The sequence below is a fragment of the Protopterus annectens genome, chromosome 4.part0, assembly GCF_019279795.1.
Source record: "Protopterus annectens isolate FY-2018-M chromosome 4.part0, PAN1.0, whole genome shotgun sequence".
Taxonomy (NCBI): Eukaryota; Metazoa; Chordata; order Ceratodontiformes; family Protopteridae; genus Protopterus; species Protopterus annectens.
In genome coordinates this window covers 1,221,576,180-1,221,592,233 of record NC_056733.1, presented here as the reverse complement: position 1 = coordinate 1,221,592,233, position 16,054 = coordinate 1,221,576,180, and positions in this window count along the sequence as shown.

Below are 16,054 nucleotides of genomic sequence, written 5' to 3'. Positions count from 1 at the left end.
ATGCCAGTATACACAATATGCACAGCTGTCACCATCCACACAAAGTGTCACATATATGTCCTGGAATGCTAGTGGGTATATAGGTCACTTGACACACATTGGGTATGTGTGGTGTTTAATGTTGCAGTCGTGTAGCATGCCATGCCATGTCTGGCACCCACATATCTGCAATATGTCCTACACTCACCATAACCACTGTACACTGGCCATGTCAAGCATTGGGATTCCTTCACATCAACATGTACCGCACATCCCGTGTGTGTACATAGCATGCATGTGCTACACCTGTGCCCACTATTATCTGCTATGAACACAGACACTGCACTCAGACATGGATATCTATGTGTCACACATATAACACATGCAGCCATGGCATGTATACTTGTGAGTGATGGTGCACAGGCCATTGCAGAGCTGATAATACCTGCACAGCAATGTTGTGTCCATGTACACATTGTGTTCCAGGGTGTAGCCAATCACTGAACAACTACACAGGTGCATCAAAGCCATGTATACTGCCATTTAATAGGGGCGTCTACACTTGCACTGCATTGTCTTGTGCAACACATATTCTGCATGCTGACACGTGTGCAGTGACTGTCTACCTTGTGATACTGACACCCACCTTCACCCACTATAGAGTATGTGTTGGATTGCTGGTATGTGTGTGTATGTGCTGTAGTGAGGTGTGTATGGTTGTTCATGTGTGCATGTGTGCATGTGTTCATGTGTGCATGTGTGCATGTGTTCATGTGTTCATGTGTGCATGTGTTCATGTCTGCATGTGTGCATGTGTGCATGTGTTCATGTGTTCATGTGGGCATGTGTGCATGTGTGCATGTGCAGACCGTAACGTGTGTTTCCTGCCTTCCTCTCACAGGTGCTGAGTTAGGGGTTGGCCAAAGCAGCAGGCAACCTGAAGCCACTGCCACGAATAGTGGTGATGATGACACATGTATATTAGCACAGGAGGATTTGACAGGGTCTGTCGCTGGTCTGCCAATCGACAGTACACAGCATTCAACCCCATCTATGTGCACACTCATACTGTCAATACATCCTTCGCCAACAATGGCCATAGGCGAGGGACAGCATACAGTTGGCATTGACCAGGAGAGTGTGGTACCCATGACACTTGCATCCCCTCACAGCAGACATAGCCGTAGACCTTGAATGGTACCACATAGGCAGAGGTCCAGGAGTTCTCGGGGGAGTACCACTGGTCGTATTGCCCCTGGCAGTCATGCCCTCACAGGTCTTACGACGACCAGTATGTTCCGGGCTGTAATGCAGGCTCAGGCATGTATGGAACGGTACACCAGTCAGGGACTTAGGGCGCAGAGGGCACATTACACCGCTATCAATGACAGCATCCGTGAACTTGCCGTTGCCATCTGGACTTACATCGTGGTCGTTGATAGACGTTGGGGGAAAACATTAGATGCCCTCCACAACATGTCTTCCATGAGCCAGGGCTGTGCGGGACAGTTGCGATATTGACGCAGATGCATGCCAGCAACAGCAACATCTGGCAGTGGTCACGGACAGCCCACAGTTTACAGCCACTCCCATAGTGGCAGTACCAGCCCCAGCAATGCTGGGGCTGGCCTGCCTATTGACCATCACAGTAGACCACGTGCACGTGGCTCTGGCCAGTCCCAGCAGGGACATGGGTCCAGTCATCATACCTCTGCCTCTGATGACAGTACCCAGTCAGGGTTGGTACCCGATACTGTCCGTAGCACCCCTGCCAGGCACAGGTACTGTGTCCGTGGTGAGAGACAGTGATCTGTACAGCCTAGCAAGTACAGTCTGTGGCTGTCCCACAAACTACCATATATGGCAGCCACATGGTGGAGCCGTGTGCATGCAGACACACGCACATTAACCAAACAACTAGGGCTCACACATACACACACACATTACATCAACATTGGCCCATGCTGTATTGTTGTCCCTGACAGACAGACAGACAGACACACACACACACACACACACACACACACACACACACACACACAGACATGTCGATTGGATGGGTCAATGTCAGGCTCCGGCAAACAACGTAATGTCCTGTGCATATGATGATACCTGTGTCGCCTCCTGTCATCTGCATCATTGACAGAGGGACAGGCTAACATGGTGCTGATGCACAGGGTGACACTATAGCAGTGTAGCAATAATAGCAAGTTGTCAACAAGGAAGTGTAATGACATCCTTGTAGGTATATCTGAGCGGACATTATGCATCAAAGCTCTGATTGTCAATGTAACATTGTTTACACCACTGTTAGGTCTGAGTATGTATTGTCCACCCATGTGCCACTTGGCTGAAGTGTAATGTGTTGCCAGCATGTGTTAGTGAGTGTACAGTATGTGTGTGATGTGTGCAGTACAGATTAGCAAGTGCACATCTGTGAACATAGTGGGTGTGCACTGTCTGCATGTACATGCATAGTGGACACATGGGACGTGTGGCATACCCTGTCGTACACATTGTTAACATCTCATAGTACCTTTCAATGGCCAGTATGCATTCTACTACAGTTATATACTAACATGGGTAGACGTGTGTATGACATAGGTTGACACTATGCTGAGGGTGATACCGTTAATATCTGTCGATGATTTTCGGTCTGGTAGTATACACAACCTCAACAGCATGACTTTAAGCAATCATTGGATGATGTCCTGACAATTGACACACAGTAGTAGGGAACCCAGTAACAACTGGATCCTTCCGGTGCTACACTATAACACTAACCAGTGGTAATGACCGCCACCCATTCCTGTGACCACAATTGTTTGGCATATAGCCCCCTTAGGTACATGCAGACACACTAGGAATATGTCCATCCAAATCTGGAAATGCATGGATTGGCCTACAATGCATTCCCTGGATGGGATGCATATCCTACACAAGGGTATCATACAGACAGATACCTGTTGTCTGATACATGCTGTATAGCAGTAAGCCGACTATGGCATAGTCATCCTCATGCACTATACATACTATCCCATCAGTACCACACAGGTGGTATCCCTCAACATGTATGTTGGGTACCAGTGTGTACATACAGCCTCATGTTATGTCAAGTGTCCCTTGGTATCCACATATCCATAGGTATTGTGGAGTGCCAAGGTGTATCACATAAGACATTAGAGGCCTGACTGCATATCCACAAGGCAGTAGTGCACCTATAAAGACTGTCCATTCTTGGCAGTCTTTGTTGTGTACGACCATGTCTGACATATACCCCAGGCATATACCCTCACTCACACTACTCTTAAGTAACTGTCATGGGTGTGTGCCACAGATGACCATGGCCACAGAACACGACAGTGGATGGCCTTGTCACATACATACATAATTGACCTATGATTTGAGAAGCAGCGGCACAACCTGTCAATGGAAACAAATGTATACATGTAGTATGCAGGCTTCACATCTATGTACTGATTGAGGGGACATGTACACATATATATTTGACACGCAGATACCTAATGTGTGCAATGCATTTACTGTTGTAATAATACTATGTCATACCATAGTAAAAGCAAAACCCACAGAGCATTGACCAACAGTGACATGCACACAGTCAGCATTTGCAGGATTCACACCCCTACCTAGCTATGTTATGATACTAGAGAGAGATGCATTAACACGGCGCGCTATTAGCTTTACTGGCTGGTTTCCCTTCTCCTGCTGTATTTGTAGGATGGTGACATTATCAGACTTTCCAAAGAGGAATGTACCTCTTTTAGTGAGTTTTCCCAGTCTCCAAAAAGGGGACACTTCTCAAAGGAAACTGCACACATACACACACCCCCGCAACACACACACACACACTGTTTGCAGGATTCAAACCCCTACCTAACTATGTTATGATACTAGAGAGAGATGCATTAACACGGCGTGCTATTTGCTTTACTGGCTGGTTTCCCTTCTCCTGCTGTATTTATAGGATGGTGACATCATCAGACTGGACATGGTGATGTATGTACACTTTGTTTTCTGCCATTCCAGGAATGGTCCATGTGGGTCAGCAGGTGTTAACAGCTTGAACAAGACCTCAGAATCCTTACCTTGTGTGATCTATCTGTGGGCACATTGACATTCCGTTATATGTCAACACATATTTATGCACAGCTTGTTGGTTTTGTGGATACTACATGTGTCTGGGATGTTGATAAAGGGCTATTCAAAGTCTATGTGACACATGTGTAGATGAGTTCATTGATGTATGTCCTGGGTGGCTGCCTTGCAAACAGTCTAGCATGTTTGGGAACCATGATCCGCACATGAACATACCACACTTGGTAGGGTTGTGTGTATGTCAGCTTCCAATAGCTCTGTTTATGACTGCAACCATGATGGACTCCATGACCTTGCAGATCAGACTTCATAGGCATACTGGACTTGACTTCCCATGGTGTGTTGTGCACCAACACTTGTGGGGAGTGCCATATGTAGCTGTGACACATTCAATGGTTCCACATCCTGTGTCAGGGGTGAGGCTCAGCTGGCTGTTCAGATGCATGATCTGTTTGTTCTGTAGTTTGTGCATGACACATATTGGTAATCAATGTATTCCACTTGCTGCCATGCTTTTGGCAGTGGGGGTAGCTGCTCATCTATTCTACATGTGATATCTCCTGGTATGATGATGATATGGACTATTGTCAGTGGGAGGTGGGTATGTACATATGGGCCTGTCTGTTATGATGTCGGCATTGTCACTCAGGTACAGTTGGCCATAACTCAGGACATATATGGGTGTACATTGCTATTTATGACATAGCTGAAGGAGGTGTCATGATTCAGTCTGGACTCCTTCTCAGCTACTCTTTACAAAACACCAACGAACATGAGCACTAATCCCTGTTCTACTCTTTTGCATGCTTAGCACCCTACTGATCCTTTATGATCAGGCTACAGAGTATGTCATGATAATATCCTGGCATGTCCAGGGGTCGGTTTTGTGTCTACTCTCCAGTCCAACTGGTGGATATTATGATATTGACACAATGTCACATCTGCCTCATGTACACAGACAACCCTCTCCTCCTCCCAACAAACTCAGATATATGTGTGAGATGCACCTATACAGACATACAGGGTGCTGAACTCTCTCGACCCATGACTGGCACAGTCTATCAGGTGATGAAGGTAACCACACACACCACATATCAGTCTCACATATCGTCTAGCAACAGCACTCAATCTGCATTGTCACACATAGACATACTTGGATGCTGTAAATGTACACTACCTAAGCAGCAGAGACCTCCAAAGCAGACACACACACACCTGCTACCCCACTATAATACCAACATATCACATAGTTCACAATGTCAGTGTGCCACACAGTCACTGCCCTTCCAGCTAAACAACACACCTAATACACTTGTAAAAGGCGACACTTATTGTCAGACACACTGATGTACCGCTCACCAGCCCTAACAAGGGAATAGTCACTTTAGGCTGTCTGTTGGGTGCCAGGATCTGCCGCATAACACAGGCAGTCAGGTCACTCCAAAGCAAGTACAGGACTGGCACCATCATTCTCCATGCTGGTGTGTAAAACCTCAGACATTACTCCCTGGACCACATGACATGATACATGGAGGAACACTCTGATCATGTAGCCCAGGCCAGTATGACACTGACCTTGTCTAGCATCTTACACCCACCAATTATGATGTCACAGTAAATGGACACACATATCACATTTAACAGTTGCCTAACAAATTTGTTTAATTCATAGGGGATACAGTGTCTGTCAGCATATGGTGACATGCTCAACATGCCACGTAGCTTCACTATGGACTGCTTGCACCTGTCACCCTTGGACTTTGGAATGCTGGCTAAGGCTCTTGCTACCACCATAGTGCCTTTTTTAAGCAGGGCTCAGAAGACAAACCCACCTCCAAAGACATTACAGGTTAAATGAAACTAAGGTAATGCTGCTCAACAACAGTTGTGTTAACCTCATATTGCGGCCACTCAGGACTCTCCTCAGTATGGAGGATAGCGATATCTGTGCACTGACAGATGCCAGGTTCAGGCTCGCTTATGCACACCAGCACTACCAGGTTATGTTTCATACCATGCTGTCTGACAACAAGCCTTGGAACAGACAACACAACTAGGGGGAGTATCCATATACATCACAGATACACACACCTCTGGGTTAGTAGCACTGCAAAAGCATCACAGACCATACATATACAACCATCATTGTGCAATACTGCATTTCAGTTTGTTGCCTGCTACAGAACACACTCCCAAACTCAGGAACCACACTCGGCTTTCGTGGGAACTATGAATAATATGAAGGTCTCCACAAACACCATTATATTGTGTGACCTCATATACACAAATATTGACTGGGGATACTACTCAAGCCCCGACACCCTCACCCAACAGTCACTACAATTTGTAGACTCATATGCTATGGCACAACCAGTCAGCACAGCCACAAGGGGGAATACATATTGGACCTGATCATCACCAACATGGGGACTCTATGTTCCACACCAGTGATATACCCTCATTGGTAAGGTCAGAACATATATGTATATCACTGGACATACATTTACCCTCCACACACCCATCCTGGGTAATCTTGGTGAACTTCTCATGAGCCAACGTCTCACTTCACTGGAGCAAGGTGGTATCCTTCAGAGACCCTGAGACAGTGGAAAATATGGCTCACACTGCTGCATCCTTTACATACACATTCTATGGACACCTAGTGGACTGCATGGATTGTGCTATCCCAAATAACAACAGGACTCACTACTCCAATGGCAGGGGACCTGTCTGGTAGACACCAGCCATTAATAAGCTGTACAACGTCAGGAGGAAGCTACTACATGATAGAGCACGATCCCAGCCTGGAAGGCATCTGTAATCTGTACTAGCAGACAGCTACAATCACTCATGAACTTTTCTAAGGGCCGCTTCTACCGGACAATTGCAACAGACATGTAGGACTATCACACGGCCTTCTTCAGTTATGTCAGGAACCTGGGTGGACACTCACTGATATGCTGTGAGTTACTGCATACTGACTAACCCTACCCTGAACCCACTGGCATTGCCAACATCCTGGCAAACAGGTTCAGTGCAGATGTCTTCCCCCATCCCCCCTAAGGAGCAACTATCCATCCCAACAGAGTATAACCTCCCTGACATCACACAGTAGCAGGTGAGTGCTGCCCTCCCCAAAGCGTACATCACAGTATCAATGTGACCAGATGATGTCCCAGCCTGAATCTTACACGAGCATCATGACAGATGTAACCCTCACATTACATCACTGTTCAATATCGGAGTTACCACAGGATATGTACCCAAGGAATGGCGTACAGCGACAGTGGTCCCACTCCGCAGAGCTGGTGCCACAACGGACCACAGACAATACTGCCCTATAAGCCTAAGTAGCCTGTTCTGTATAGCTATGGAGTGTATTGTCATGGGACTCATACACATAGACATCGGGAACCTACAGACACTGTGTCCTACACATTTCAGTGTTGTTGTGAGCAGATCTTGCCTCTGAACCTGTTTGTATTCTTTAAATGGCAAAATCATTAAGGAACCAGACAGAACCCCCTCACTACATAATCTACTGACCCCTTACTCCAACCTAAATACTCTTCGCTCCTCAAAAAGACTACTGGTCCAAACCATCAAATCCAACAACAAGGGAGGGGATGCTCTCTATGCCAATTCTATAGGCAAGACTTGGAACTCTCTACCTAATAACCTAAGACTCACTAATTCACTATCTCAATTTAAAAAACATCTCACCCAATTCCTTAAGACACATTGGCTATGTCCATGTGTAAAGCTGGACTAGGCTCCTGTCAATACAGCACATCCTACATTAATTGAAAAATTGGGTTACTTCAAATTCCTATACTATCTGAACATTAATCCTATCTTGTTCTATAATAGCAAGTAGCTTCTTTATCATCCCTCTGAACTCCTGTAAGGTAATGTTCTGACTCTGTACATAGTTACTATAATGTCTTGAGATGCATTGGCATACTCAGAGTTGCAATTTTTCTGTACTAAGGCTAATAGCAGCCTAACTATGAATGTTTATTATTTTGTAACTAGTATCTTAAACAACTTTGTAATTTGTAAGCATATTTTACCTATATTTTATTGTATTGTATCTTTCTCTGTGGAGCTTTTCTCCCCGGGCCTCCGCTGAAAATGGACATGTATCCAGTCGGACCATCCCGGTCAACAAATGTAAAATAAATAAAATAAATAAATAAAAATGGCTAACAGGTCCATCGACATAGGGACGGCTGTCCACACAGCCTACCTGAACCTTGCAAAACCCTTCAACACAATAACCCACTGGGCCATTATGCATAGGCTCACCAGCATCAATATGGACACATATCTCACACGATGGATTGATACCTGGATCAGGGATAGCACACACATGGTCAGACTTGCAGGTGCCATGTCTGACTATACACCAGTTACATGTGGCATCCCACACGGCTCGGTCCTGGGACCTCTCTTGTTCAGTATATATTTGTCTGACGTACAGGCTACCACAGGGGGAATATGGCTGAACATGTTTGCACTTGACTGCAAACTGGGTGCCATGATCAACTCTCCAGCTGCCACATGCATACTCAAACAGGGTCTCACAGAGATGGATGACTGGTGCCTGAGCCATGGCCTACAGCTAAATGCCATCAGTTGCATAGTCATCTTCTTTGGGATTAACAACATGCCCACACATTACCACATAGATAGTACTCCATTACATACGGTAGGAGTTGTTAGGGGTTTGGGGACATGACATGTCCGTACTGTCACCTTTGACATTCACGTTGCCAAAGTGGTTGGACACACCTTCTATGTGGGCCACCTTATCTCATTTGGTTTCACATCTAGATTGAGTGAGGTCATTGTGCCGCTATACTCATGACATCCATGCTTGGTTACAATGTCACATTTGGGGTATACCTTACCTGACACCTGCAGCAACTGTACTGGCCACGGAAGTTCATCACCAAGCAGATCTAGGGACTCACACAGATGCCCTGCATAGTTCAGATGCAGCTCTACTCAGTCGCTTACCACCTACTCAGATATGATGTGTGCCTGTTGTTTACAGATATACCCAACCCAGAATTACTGAACATGCTCCACCTCAGGATATCCAACTCCCTTGGAGCTACACACTCCAGGGATGTATACCTCAGCACAGATGTTAATAGGACATTGTGGAAGGACAGATTCTTATCCCAGAGGCTCCACTCACTCCAGAATGTAATCCCACTTTCACATAGGGAGAGCCACTCACTGACCACCTACTGGAGTCATCTTGATGACTGTATGTGTGATCGTATGTTTACCCCTGGGATATCTTCTGTGTCCCTGCTAGACAGAGGCACACTAGCCTAAATGTACATGGGCTATCTTGTGTGACCTACTATTCTCACACACAGTGTAGTAATCTGACAGGGTTGCGAATGCCAAACACACTCTGGCTAGGCTTGTACATGCCCTAGGGCAGATAGCCTAGTATCGACCTCTGAACCTGTGCTAATGTTTAAGATGCACAATGTTTATTGCTGATACTGTTTGCAGGTCTTTATCATCTTGGCTTTACCAGTTTCTATGAACAACTTCGGTATCTGCAGAACATATTTGATTATGACAGGGTTCCACTATATTATAGATGTGTCTGTTGTCATATAACTGTGTGCACAGGGTGGATTGCTGTATAGTGACAGGTTCCTGGGTTAGCACATGCAACTGCCAGATATGCGTGACCCACTGCTGTACTCAGACATGGCCTAAGTGTGTGAACATGCCCAGTTCTGCCATTCCGTGTTTTGTTGCCTGACATTTGTCTCATTTATTCAAGTGTGTGAGCATGCCCAGTGTGACCTTTCAGTATGTTGCTATCTGAGGTCCACTACATTTGTTGATGCGTGCAAACATGACCGATATTAACATTTATACAGTGTGTGTTTGAAGTCAGGTTCTGTTCTCACTGCAGGACTCACCTTTGTGTCATAACTCGACAAGGATTATGCTGTGCCTGCAGGGTTTCCATGAAATACTTTGCATGGACTTATCAACATTTCTTCATACAGGCTGAACAGTGCAATACTGTCATGGTTTAGTGGTTCAGTACTTTGGCTATAGTGCACAGTATCCTGGGTTCAAAGACCATCACTGCTTTATATTTTCATACTGAGCAGACCAGACTGCTTAAGGGCCAGTTAAGCAAATATGAACATGTTGACTTTTGTTCAGCTATGCCCTACGTAGACCAGGCTTGTCTGACATTGTTCAATATTCACCAACATTGCTGGATGTTGCACAATAGTACTGAACATTGACCACAGTTGTGCTAGTTGGTGTGTGGGATTTTGTTTGCATATACTACGTGGTAAATGCTGTTTAGCAGTGCTTTATATTGCTTAAAACATGGCAATCATGCCTTATGTGGTGCTGCAGGGCTGCCTATGTCAGATGCACATACTACACTCCCTGTACATGTTTGAAAGCAGGTAGTGTCAACTTAGGCATCCCTTTTACTATATGTGCGAGTTGGAGACAGGTATCTTTTCCAGAGTTCCTACTGAGTGTATGTGCTATGCGTTGCCTCTTTGCCAAAGCCAAAGCATACTGGGCATGCCTCCTTCTGCCTACTGGGGCAGGCTCAGGTTGCTCCTCCTCCGAGTCATGCTCTGCCTGTGATGGCCTTGGCAATGGTGGGGGGCTGTTTTGCCCGGGCCTATGCTGGTCCTGCTGCAGCTGTTTTTGCAGGATCGTATTATGTAGCATAGCACATACCATGACAATTTGGGTACATGTAGTTGGTGAGTACTGCAAGGCTCCACCAGATGTGTCCAGGCACCAGAACCATGACTTGAGTAGCCCAAACACATGCTCTATTACATTAAGTGTTTGTGCGTGTGCCTCATTATGGAATTCCTGTTCAGGTGTGTGTGCATTTCTGATGGGTGTCATCAGCCACGGCTCCAGTGCATAGCCAGCATCCCCCACTATGTGACCATGTGGGATGTCCCCGTTGGCAAATGTCTGGTACAGCTGCGTCAGATGCCAGATATGGGAATCATGGTAGCTTCCATGGCAGCCTGCACACACATTCAGTATTATGCCCTGGGCATCACACACGACCTGGCAGTTGATGGAGGGGAAGCCCTTGCGGTTGAAGTAGACCCTACCCCGCTCACTGGCTGGTGCTTTGATGCATATGTGTGTGCAGTCTATTGCACCCACTACCTCAGGGTATTCCGCTATTTGCTGGAAGAGATGCATATTGCTGGCCAATACCTCATGGGAATGGGGGAAATATACATGATCACCAACATGTGCTGACATGGCATCCAGGAACTGGTGTAGTACCCTGGATGCTGATGCCTGTGATATCCCCATCATATCACCAGTTGGTCTCTGGAAGGTACCTGTTGCTAATATTCTTAGGCCAACACATACCTTGGTTTCCACTGGGATAGGTTCCCCTCTGTTGGTTCTGTGTGTGAGGTATGGCATGCACAGCTCAACAATTTGCTGCAGGAGGTATCTGTCCACTCTATAGCGCTCCACTATCTCCAGCTCATGTAGCCCCTGGTAGGTTACCCTGGGCCTGTACACTCTTCTCTGTCTCCTCACTGTGGGTTGTCCAGCAGCATTTCCATTGTCACCACCCTCAGCATGTTGCATATGTCGCCTTATAACAGCAATGGCAGCCCCTAACATTTCTTTGTCTCAGTAAAGCTTTTTCAGTTTTCACTTCTATTAGCTTACTGCAGTGTCTGTTGTGAGAAACATAATGGACTGTTGTTTGAGTGCTAGGCTGGGCTGGGCTTGTATACTGCCTGTGTAATTGCCTGATTCTGATTGTTTTCACCTGCTAGCTCTGCTAGTACTCCCTGGTAGCTTCCTACTATTTGTTGTCCTTCCTTTTTCTTTCTGTTTCTTGAGGGGGGTGTGCCGCGCACACAAGCGCAAACACACGCACAGCAGCTAACACACGCGCACACATGCTTACACGGAGTAAAACTTACTTATTCAGGTTAAAACTTGTGCACACCACTGCAAATGCGCTTACAACTCTTTAAACAGCCTTATGCATGCTTACTCCGGCTTAAATGCACGCACTCAGGCTTACACACACGCACTCTGTTTTACTCGGGTTTACACGCGTGCACACGCGTGCATACCCGCTCAGCAAGAAACTTTGGTGTTATCCACAGCATACACCTTCCATTTCTTGCCTTTCCCTAGCCTACCTGTTGACACACCTCTTTCCTTGATGTGTAAATGACAGCTGACACATGCCACTCTGCTCCAATGAGCTTCACTTCTTTAATACATACCCCCCTCATGATGTCACCTATCTTCTACTCTGTTACTCCCCATATCCTACTCCTACACTCCACTGACTGCTCATTTGCTATGTAAACTTGCGATTCACTATCCTAACGCTCGTTTACATAGGATTGCCTACTAATGCTTAGTTACATGTCTTAGCCTGAGCTTCCCCCCTTGGCAACCTCTACTCAGTGGTCATGTTGTCTTCAGCCTGCCATTCCCTTGCATTGTACATTGACAATTTCAATAAAATGCACATTTGTGGGTTTTAATTTTTAGTATTCTGGGTTTTAGAACGCAGCCAGTTTGCGCGGTGCTGCTCTATGCTTAAACATCGGAAATCGGTGAAAAAAATATTTTTTATTTTCATATTGCATCAGGAAACATTTCCCATGGCCGTATATTTGGCCATTGGCATGCTTCCTGCACTGGATGCAACATTTATTTGGAGCTGTCAAGGCTCCGTTTTGCTATTTGCAGAATGGTACTCAGTTGTCAACTGAGTACTTTTCTGAAAATAACACTGCTCTTACTCGGACAGGTTTGGGTTTCCTGAATCACAAATCTACCTCATTTGCATGCCTTTTGCCTGCAGTTGAGGTAATTTGCATAACCCAGCCCTGTCTGTGTAAGAGCCATTTTAGGAGCTTTCTTACATGCCCCTACAGGCTGTTTCTGGATCGCTCTTCGGACATGATGGCTGCATGGAGTCTTACTCTACTCTAAGACTCCGTGCAAGCCTTTGTGAATCTGGCCCAGGCTCTCGGCATTATTATAACTAGAGAAAGACATTTCTTTATGCTGACAAAGGTAAGATATCATTGACAATGGACTTGTTTTTTTTCTCATTAGAAACTCTAGCTTCCTCTCTTCTATCCGAGGCTCCCTGAAGCACAACCATTGCTGACCAACACCTTCTCATTCACTAATAGTCAGGACCTAATGCTTTCCTTTTGACCATCTAATGAGTGCTCAGGCTACCATGATTCATGTTTCTAACTATGAAGTCAGTTGTTCTTCCTTATTACAGCTGAATAGTGACACTTCAGCAAGACGGAGTTCTGTATGCAATATATAAGTTCTTGAAAGCCAACTCCAGGTAATCATCTTTTTCCTCAGAAGATTTGAATGCTTTGGAAGAAGCTAACAGACTTAATACAAGAAAGCTGCACCTCTCTAAATGGACTAGATATACTCAGTTGTATAAAAACAAAAGTTTGGATCCTTCTGCCAGCTCAGCTGATAATGTCCTCGAAAATCTCACCTACACATTCAGTATGAGGCTGGCTTATTCATCTTTCAAGGTGGCCTTCTAAGCTAGTTATGCCTGTAAACTCTCAGACTATTGTAAAAAAGTACTTCAGGGGTATCATTTGTGCTAGATCTGTAAGATCTACAGTAGCATATGTTTACAACTTAAGTTATGTAACAGAAAACTCACCTTCCTTTTTAAGGCTATCTGGGCATTAGACCTCAAATATATTTCCTGAACATGTTTTTTTCCCCTCGCAATTATAACAGGTAGGATTTCAGAGGTACAAACATAGTTCTGTAAAGTGGACCTTTACATAGCTTTCCACGAGAAAAGGGAATTCTTAAGGACCTGTATTTACATCATACTTAGATAGTTTTGAGTTGTCTTGAGCCAGTCTGTTCATCTATCTCTTGACAGGAAATGAAGTGGGGAGAATTTTAATTTGCCTGGATGTACATAGATCACTCAAATATTATACTGAGAAAACTAAACCTATTCAGTCAATTAGTTTGTTCTTTTATGGAGGGAAAGATGGATCAAAGGACCCATTATAAATATTTATCCAGTTACCTTACTATTTATTATGCAAGCATGGTAACACTTTGACTATGGATCTTAAAGCCTACATCAAAATATCACAAAGTACTCCTTTGGGCTTTTTCAATAAGTATTTGTCTGTGGCACTTTAGAAGTTGTTGCATAGGTATCTGTTCACCTAGTCTATAAAACAATATGAATTCGGTACCTGGTATAGGGAAAGACAAGCAAATTATCTGACTGTCCAGTAAGGCATAATTTAGACCATTCAGCCATAGATGGAAACTAAGGATATAGTGTTTGCAACTCTCACAAATGCATTACACTCAAATGTATGATGACCTTGTATAGTAATAGAGTGAGCAAAAGTAACATAACAGAAAGGGGGGGGGTTGCTACTTGACAATTCCCTCATCTCCATCCATGTGGTGACACACAGTGTTACAAGTTGAATGGCTTTGTCTATGCTGCTTAAAGAGATTTTAATGTGTTTGCAATAGCTTTGATAAACTTACCTGTTTTCATGCTTTCCATTTTTTTTAGATTTGTTTTAGTAGAAGGCAGTTACTGCATGCATAGTGTGTGTGTGTGTGTGTGTGTGTGTGTGTGTGTGTGTGTGTGTGTGTGTGTGTGTGTGTGTGTGTGTGTGTGTGTGTCTGTGTGATTACCTTAATACTGTATAGGTTTACTGCTTACTTTTCTTTCTTGTTTTAGACAATCAAAGCTCTATTTGCCTTCACCAAGTGGGTTTTGCTAGCATAACACTGGGGTCTATATTACAAGATCGAATGTTTAGGTGATCAAACACCTAAACATCGAACATGCAATATTGAAAGCAAAAAACTGCAAAAGGAAGATTTAACCCAAGGAAAGATTTCCCTTGGCCATTTGCCAGATTTTGCCATTTTGTCTACTGTAGCGCGATCTGTGAGTTGGTATATTTAGTTGGGGGGTTTGGGGGACACAGCTCCCCAGCCCCCCCCCCCACTTAGTTTGGGTGTACATTTATTTTTTTTATTTTTGTGGACAACCAACGTGTTTCCCTGCACTGTTCAACATTTGTAGGTTCGATATTACAAGTTTGATGTTTAGGTGTTTGATCACCTAAACATTCAATCTTGTAATATAGACCCAAACACTGTATAGTATGCCTAAACACCAAAAATAATAGAGTTGGGTTATTGCTGCTTCTATGTTAGTGCACAGCATAGAATGACTTCTTTAGACATATGATGATCAAAGGCTAGCTTGCTGTCTACATGTATCTCCAAGTCCATGACTACTGACTCAGCTCTTAGGGGTATGTTGACAGTGTGATGATTACCTCAGATGTCTGACTTCCCAAAGGATACTATTATGCATTTCTTGGCATTTAGTTTTAGTCCACGTCTCTGACACCAGTTATTTGTCAGTGACAGCCTTTCTTGAAGAACTTTAGTGTCAATGTGAGATTCTATGATTCCTAATTTACAATCACCTGCAAATTTGGTCAGTCAAAAGGCCATGATATTGGCATTTACTTCAGAGAAGTAGATGCCAAAATTGAGGGGCCCCAGGACAGATCCCTGTGGGACTCTGCTGGTTACTGGCCTCTTTGTAGGGGTGAACTTCCCAATTTTAACTTCCTGGGTCATGTCTGTGAGTTAGCTGGCTATCCAATGGATGACATAAGGGTTTATACCTAATCTCTTGAGTTTGGCAACAATGCCCAAGAGATGTATTGTGTCAAATACATTGGCTTGGTCAAGGTTAGCAGTGTGAATCATTTTTCCCTCATCCATTCCTTTGGTGAACTTCTCAACATACTCCACCAGATTGAGTAGGTATGACCTGTCCTGGAAGAAACAAAACTGGGTTGGATCCAGTATC